This window comes from Ambystoma mexicanum, assembly GCF_040938575.1.
Source record: "Ambystoma mexicanum isolate Mex_15411 chromosome 12 unlocalized genomic scaffold, UKY_AmexF1_1 Mex_chr12_unloc.1, whole genome shotgun sequence".
Lineage (NCBI taxonomy): Eukaryota > Metazoa > Chordata > Amphibia > Caudata > Ambystomatidae > Ambystoma > Ambystoma mexicanum.
Genome location: NW_027182322.1, coordinates 6,598,283 through 6,605,616, shown reverse-complemented (window position 1 = coordinate 6,605,616; position 7,334 = coordinate 6,598,283). Strand labels below are relative to the sequence as shown.

General features: G+C 45.8%; 1 non-coding gene across 1 annotated transcript; it reads right to left on the bottom strand.

Moving 5' to 3' along the window:
• Positions 1-2,041: 2,041 nt before the first annotated feature.
• On the bottom strand, positions 2,042-2,113 carry TRNAH-GUG (transfer RNA histidin (anticodon GUG)). The gene has a single exon. It is a non-coding gene; the product is annotated as a tRNA-His (tRNA).
• Positions 2,114-7,334: the final 5,221 nt, after the last annotated feature.

The following is a 7,334-nucleotide window of genomic DNA, read 5'->3' as shown; positions in this document are numbered from 1 at the left end:
GAGTTACTTGGGCTGCTATGATGTGACGTTCCACCTCTATCATAAGCTGTACTCCATCTGTGATGTCATGACTCATGTTTGAATTAAAGGTTGGTTGTGATGTTATCCATGAGAATAAGTGGACACCTGATCCCCAGTCACTTATTTAAGATCTCAATAATCAAGTCAGAATCCAAATGAAAGTCATCAAAGTGGAGCCAATTAGAAATAATATAGTTACACAAACCTGGCAATGGTGCGGCAGCCAGGGCCGATAATGGCCCGCCAGCCTGAGAGCAGGAAAGTGTGAGAGCAGTGATGGTCTTGTGAGAGTTTACAGCTGTTATTGACCCTGTCCCCTTCCATTGCAGAGTTTTCTCCCTATAAGAAGTGCAGAGGCTCCCTCCGGGGTGCTAATAGTACATTTATTTTTTTGCGCAGGAGAAGTGCTCTTCACCAATTGCACGTGCCAAATCACCCGAAGGCCACCACCATAAAATTCAGGCATTCATGTTCATGCGTCCTCCATGTTATGTCCTTATAAAGGGATGCATGTTCATGATGACTCCATGTCACACCTGCATACAAGGATGCATGTTCATGCCACCTCGTTCTCTTGGCTTCATACAGGGATTTTATCTCCTCCCTGTCTCACCCTCATGCAGGGATGCATGACCAATGCTCCTTCCCTTCTCGCCCGCATACATGGATGCACGTTCATGTCTCCTCGTTCTCTCGGCTTCATACTGGGATTTTATCTCCTCCCTGTCTCACCCTCAGGAAGGGATGCATGACCAACACTCCTTCCTGTCTCGCCCGCATACATGGATGCACGTTCACGCCTCCTCCTTCTCTCGGCTTCATACGGGGATCATATCTCCTCCCTGTCTCACCCTCATGCAGGGATGCATGACCAATGCTCCTTCCCTTCTCGCCTGCATACATGGATGCACGTTCACGCCTCCTCCTTCTCTCGGCTTCATACGGGGATCATATCTCCTCAATGTCTCACCCTCACTTCCAACATGTGTAACTTCTTGTTCTCTTTGACGTCTGGGGCATGGGTGGCTACTGCACAGCTCTAGATGTCGCCCACCTGCAAGGTGCTATGGAAAGCACTTTTCCACATTGGACGTGCTATATTAACCCCCTCTCCCCAAATACAATAAAAATAAAGAAATATATGTGCTTCCATAATGTCTACCTTCTAATGTTTCATATGTGTAAGCACATTGTCCTCCTCCTGACCACATTCTAAAACTATGTGCAAATTGTTCCTTCCATAAACTGTCACTTCCTTGGCCCTTTATTTATAATGACTGTTATACTCTCTCTCTTTCCGCCACAGTATAAAAAAGCCTAGCACACCTCATGATTGGACTAAGAAATTCCTGTCATTTAGTTGGAAATGATTTTCCCATTATCCCCAAAAACTCCTCACTGTGTCTAAGAACGCTTTTTTTCACAGGACAATACAGATCAGATTGACTTGAAAGGTCCTTTCACGCGACTACAGAATGCCTCTCATTCCACTAAAAGATACGCCAGTGCCTACATTAGCCTAGGACTAGACTATGAGTCCCAATGTAGAAAGACCACAAGTCCACAGATATGCCTGTTTATTTAAACATCTGTATTATCATCAGCGTGTGACTGTAAAGGCGGGACCTCGCGCTCTCTGTAAAGCGCTCCATTGGCAACATCAGTTAAATGTCGTTGGTTCAATCCCTCGCGGATGTTGTTTTTATTCCCATTTGTAACTGGGAAATACTGTCGCTGCAATACATATGTCTTAATCAAGCTAGTGGTTATTGACGTAAATGGCAGTGTTATAATGTTTCATGTACTGCAAATGTCACCAGATAATACGCTCTTAATTAGATTTGGTTGAAATACATTACAGTCACCCGATGAAAAAGTGTGCAAAGAGCATTAAAGAAACAAAAGGTTCATAACAGTAACAGGACATATCGAATTGTTTCAGTCCTCCACAGAGATTGCCAATGTATTAATGGAAATTCTAAAATATCTGCCCAACTGCCGTGACATTGCCTCACCGCAATGCCGTGACTCGGATTCGAACCGAGGTTGCTGCGGCCACAACGCAGAGTACTAACCACTATACGATCACGGCGAGTTACTTGGGCTGCTACGATGTGACGTTCCACCTCTATCATAAGCTGTACTCCATCTGTGATGTCATGACTCATGTTTGAATTAAAGGTTGGTTGTGATGTTATCCATGAGAATAAGTGGACACCTGATCCCCAGTCACTTATTTAAGATCTCAATAATCAAGTCAGAATCCAAATGAAAGTCATCAAAGTGGAGCCAATTAGAAATAATATAGTTACACAAACCTGGCAATGGTGCGGCAGCCAGGGCCGATAATGGCCCGCCAGCCTGAGAGCAGGAAAGTGTGAGAGCAGTGATGGTCTTGTGAGAGTTTACAGCTGTTATTGACCCTGTCCCCTTCCATTGCAGAGTTTTCTCCCTATAAGAAGTGCAGAGGCTCCCTCCGGGGTGCTAATAGTACATTTATTTTTTTGCGCAGGAGAAGTGCTCTTCACCAATTGCACGTGCCAAATCACCCGAAGGCCACCACCATAAAATTCAGGCATTCATGTTCATGCGTCCTCCATGTTATGTCCTTATAAAGGGATGCATGTTCATGATGACTCCATGTCACACCTGCATACAAGGATGCATGTTCATGCCACCTCGTTCTCTTGGCTTCATACAGGGATTTTATCTCCTCCCTGTCTCACCCTCATGCAGGGATGCATGACCAATGCTCCTTCCCTTCTCGCCCGCATACATGGATGCACGTTCATGTCTCCTCGTTCTCTCGGCTTCATACTGGGATTTTATCTCCTCCCTGTCTCACCCTCAGGAAGGGATGCATAACCAATGCTCCTTCCCGTCTCGCCCGCATACATGGATGCACGTTCACGCCTCCTCCTTCTCTCGGCTTCATACGGGGATCATATCTCCTCCCTGTCTCACCCTCATGCAGGGATGCATGACCAATGCTCCTTCCTGTCTCGCCCGCATACATGGATGCACGTTCACGCCTCCTCCTTCTCTCGGCTTCATACGGGGATCATATCTCCTCCCTGTCTCACCCTCATGCAGGGATGCATGACCAATGCTCCTTCCCTTCTCGCCTGCATACATGGATGCACGTTCACGCCTCCTCCTTCTCTCGGCTTCATACGGGGATCATATCTCCTCCCTGTCTCACCCTCATGCAGGGATGCATGACCAACACTCCTTCCTGTCTCGCCCGCATACATGGATGCACGTTCACGCCTCCTCCTTCTCTCGGCTTCATACGGGGATCATATCTCCTCCCTGTCTCACCCTCATGCAGGGATGCATGACCAATGCTCCTTCCCTTCTCGCCTGCATACATGGATGCACGTTCACGCCTCCTCCTTCTCTCGGCTTCATACGGGGATCATATCTCCTCAATGTCTCACCCTCACTTCCAACATGTGTAACTTCTTGTTCTCTTTGACGTCTGGGGCATGGGTGGCTACTGCACAGCTCTAGATGTCGCCCACCTGCAAGGTGCTATGGAAAGCACTTTTCCACATTGGACGTGCTATATTAACCCCCTCTCCCCAAATACAATAAAAATAAAGAAATATATGTGCTTCCATAATGTCTACCTTCTAATGTTTCATATGTGTAAGCACATTGTCCTCCTCCTGACCACATTCTAAAACTATGTGCAAATTGTTCCTTCCATAAACTGTCACTTCCTTGGCCCTTTATTTATAATGACTGTTATACTCTCTCTCTTTCCGCCACAGTATAAAAAAGCCTAGCACACCTCATGATTGGACTAAGAAATTCCTGTCATTTAGTTGGAAATGATTTTCCCATTATCCCCAAAAACTCCTCACTGTGTCTAAGAACGCTTTTTTTCACAGGACAATACAGATCAGATTGACTTGAAAGGTCCTTTCACGCGACTACAGAATGCCTCTCATTCCACTAAAAGATACGCCAGTGCCTACATTAGCCTAGGACTAGACTATGAGTCCCAATGTAGAAAGACCACAAGTCCACAGATATGCCTGTTTATTTAAACATCTGTATTATCATCAGCGTGTGACTGTAAAGGCGGGTCCTCGCGCTCTCTGTAAAGCGCTCCATTGGCAACATCAGTTAAATGTCGTTGGTTCAATCCCTCGCGGATGTTGTTTTTATTCCCATTTGTAACTGGGAAATACTGTCGCTGCAATACATATGTCTTAATCAAGCTAGTGGTTATTGACGTAAATGGCAGTGTTATAATGTTTCATGTACTGCAAATGTCACCAGATAATGCGCTCTTAATTAGATTTGGTTGAAATACATTACAGTCACCCGATGAAAAAGTGTGCAAAGAGCATTAAAGAAACAAAAGGTTCATAACAGTAACAGGACATATCGAATTGTTTCAGTCCTCCACAGAGATTGCCAATGTATTAATGGAAATTCTAAAATATCTGCCCAACTGCCGTGACATTGCCTCCCCGCAAAGCCGTGACTCGGATTCAAACCGAGGTTGCTGCGGCCACAATGCAGAGTACTAACCACTATACGATCACGGCGAGCTACTTGGGCTGCTACAATGTGACGTTCCACCTCTATCATAAGCTGTACTCCATCTGTGATGTCATGACTCATGTTTGAATTAAAGGTTGGTTGTGATGTTATCCATGAGAATAAGTGGACACCTGATCCCCAGTCACTTATTTAAGATCTCAATAATCAAGTCAGAATCCAAATGAAAGTCATCAAAGTGGAGCCAATTAGAAATAATATAGTTACACAAACCTGGCAATGGTGCGGCAGCCAGGGCCGATAATGGCCCGCCAGCCTGAGAGCAGGAAAGTGTGAGAGCAGTGATGGTCTTGTGAGAGTTTACAGCTGTTATTGACCCTGTCCCCTTCCATTGCAGAGTTTTCTCCCTATAAGAAGTGCAGAGGCTCCCTCCAGGGTGCTAATAGTACATTTATTTTTTTGCGCAGGAGAAGTGCTCTTCACCAATTGCACGTGCCAAATCACCCGAAGGCCACCACCATAAAATTCAGGCATTCATGTTCATGCGTCCTCCATGTTATGTCCTTATAAAGGGATGCATGTTCATGATGACTCCATGCCACACCTGCATACAAGGATGCATGTTCATGCCACCTCGTTCTCTTGGCTTCATACAGGGATTTTATCTCCTCCCTGTCTCACCCTCATGCAGGGATGCATGACCAATGCTCCTTCCCTTCTCGCCCGCATACATGGATGCACGTTCATGTCTCCTCGTTCTCTCGGCTTCATACTGGGATTTTATCTCCTCCCTGTCTCACCCTCAGGAAGGGATGCATGACCAATGCTCCTTCCCGTCTCGCCCGCATACATGGATGCACGTTCACGCCTCCTCCTTCTCTTGGCTTCATACGGGGATCATATCTCCTCCCTGTCTCACCCTCATGCAGGGATGCATGACCAATGCTCCTTCCTGTCTCGCCCGCATACATGGATGCACGTTCACGCCTCCTCCTTCTCTCGGCTTCATACGGGGATCATATCTCCTCCCTGTCTCACCCTCATGCAGGGATGCATGACCAATGCTCCTTCCCTTCTCGCCTGCATACATGGATGCACGTTCACGCCTCCTCCTTCTCTCGCCTTCATACGGGGATCATATCTCCTCCCTGTCTCACCCTCATGCAGGGATTCATGACCAACGCTCCTTCCTGTCTCGCCCGCATACATGGATGCACGTTCACGCCTCCTCCTTCTCTCGGCTTCATACGGGGATCATATCTCCTCCCTGTCTCACCCTCATGCAGGGATGCATGAACAATGCTCCTTCCCTTCTCGCCTGCATACATGGATGCACGTTCACGCCTCCTCCTTCTCTCGGCTTCATACGGGGATCATATCTCCTCAATGTCTCACCCTCACTTCCAACATGTGTAACTTCTTGTTCTCTTTGACGTCTGGGGCATGGGTGGCTACTGCACAGCTCTAGATGTCGCCCACCTGCAAGGTGCTATGGAAAGCACTTTTCCAAATTGGACGTGCTATATTAACCCCCTCTCCCCAAATACAATAAAAATAAAGAAATATATGTGCTTCCATAATGTCTACCTTCTAATGTTTCATATGTGTAAGCACATTGTCCTCCTCCTGACCACATTCTAAAACTATGTGCAAATTGTTCCTTCCATAAACTGTCACTTCCTTGGCCCTTTATTTATAATGACTGTTATACTCTCTCTCTTTCCGCCACAGTATAAAAAAGCCTAGCACACCTCATGATTGGACTAAGAAATTCCTGTCATTTAGTTGGAAATGATTTTCCCATTATCCCCAAAAACTCCTCACTGTGTCTAAGAACGCTTTTTTTCACAGGACAATACAGATCAGATTGACTTGAAAGGTCCTTTCACGCGACTACAGAATGCCTCTCATTCCACTAAAAGATACGCCAGTGCCTACATTAGCCTAGGACTAGACTATGAGTCCCAATGTAGAAAGACCACAAGTCCACAGATATGCCTGTTTATTTAAACATCTGTATTATCATCAGCGTGTGACTGTAAAGGCGGGACCTCGCGCTCTCTGTAACGCGCTCCATTGGCAACATCAGTTAAATGTCGTTGGTTCAATCTCTCGCGGATGTTGTTTTTATTCCCATTTGTAACTGGGAAATACTGTCGCTGCAATACATATGTCTTAATCAAGCTAGTGGTTATTGACGTAAATGGCAGTGTTATAATGTTTCATGTACTGCAAATGTCACCACATAATGCGCTCTTAATTAGATTTGGTTGAAATACATTACAGTCACCCGATGAAAAAGTGTGCAAAGAGCATTAAAGAAACAAAAGGTTCATAACAGTAACAGGACATATCGAATTGTTTCAGTCCTCCACAGAGATTGCCAATGTAATAATGGAAATTCTAAAATATCTGCCCAACTGCCGTGACATTGCCTCACCGCAATGCCGTGACTCGGATTCGAACCGAGGTTGCTGCGGCCACAACGCAGAGTATACGATCACAGCGAGCTACTTGGGCTGCTACGATGTGTCGTTCCACCTCTATCATAAGCTGTACTCCATCTGTGATGTCATGACTCATGTTTGAATTAAAGGTTGGTTGTGATGTTATCCATAAGAATAAGTGGACACCTGATCCCCAGTCACGTATTTAAGATCTCAATAATCAAGTCAGAATCCAAATGAAAGTCATCAAAGTGGAGCCAATTAGAAATAATATAGTTACACAAACCTGGCAATGGTGCGGCAGCCAGGGCCGATAATGGCCCGCCAGCCTGAGAGCAGGAAAGTGTGAGA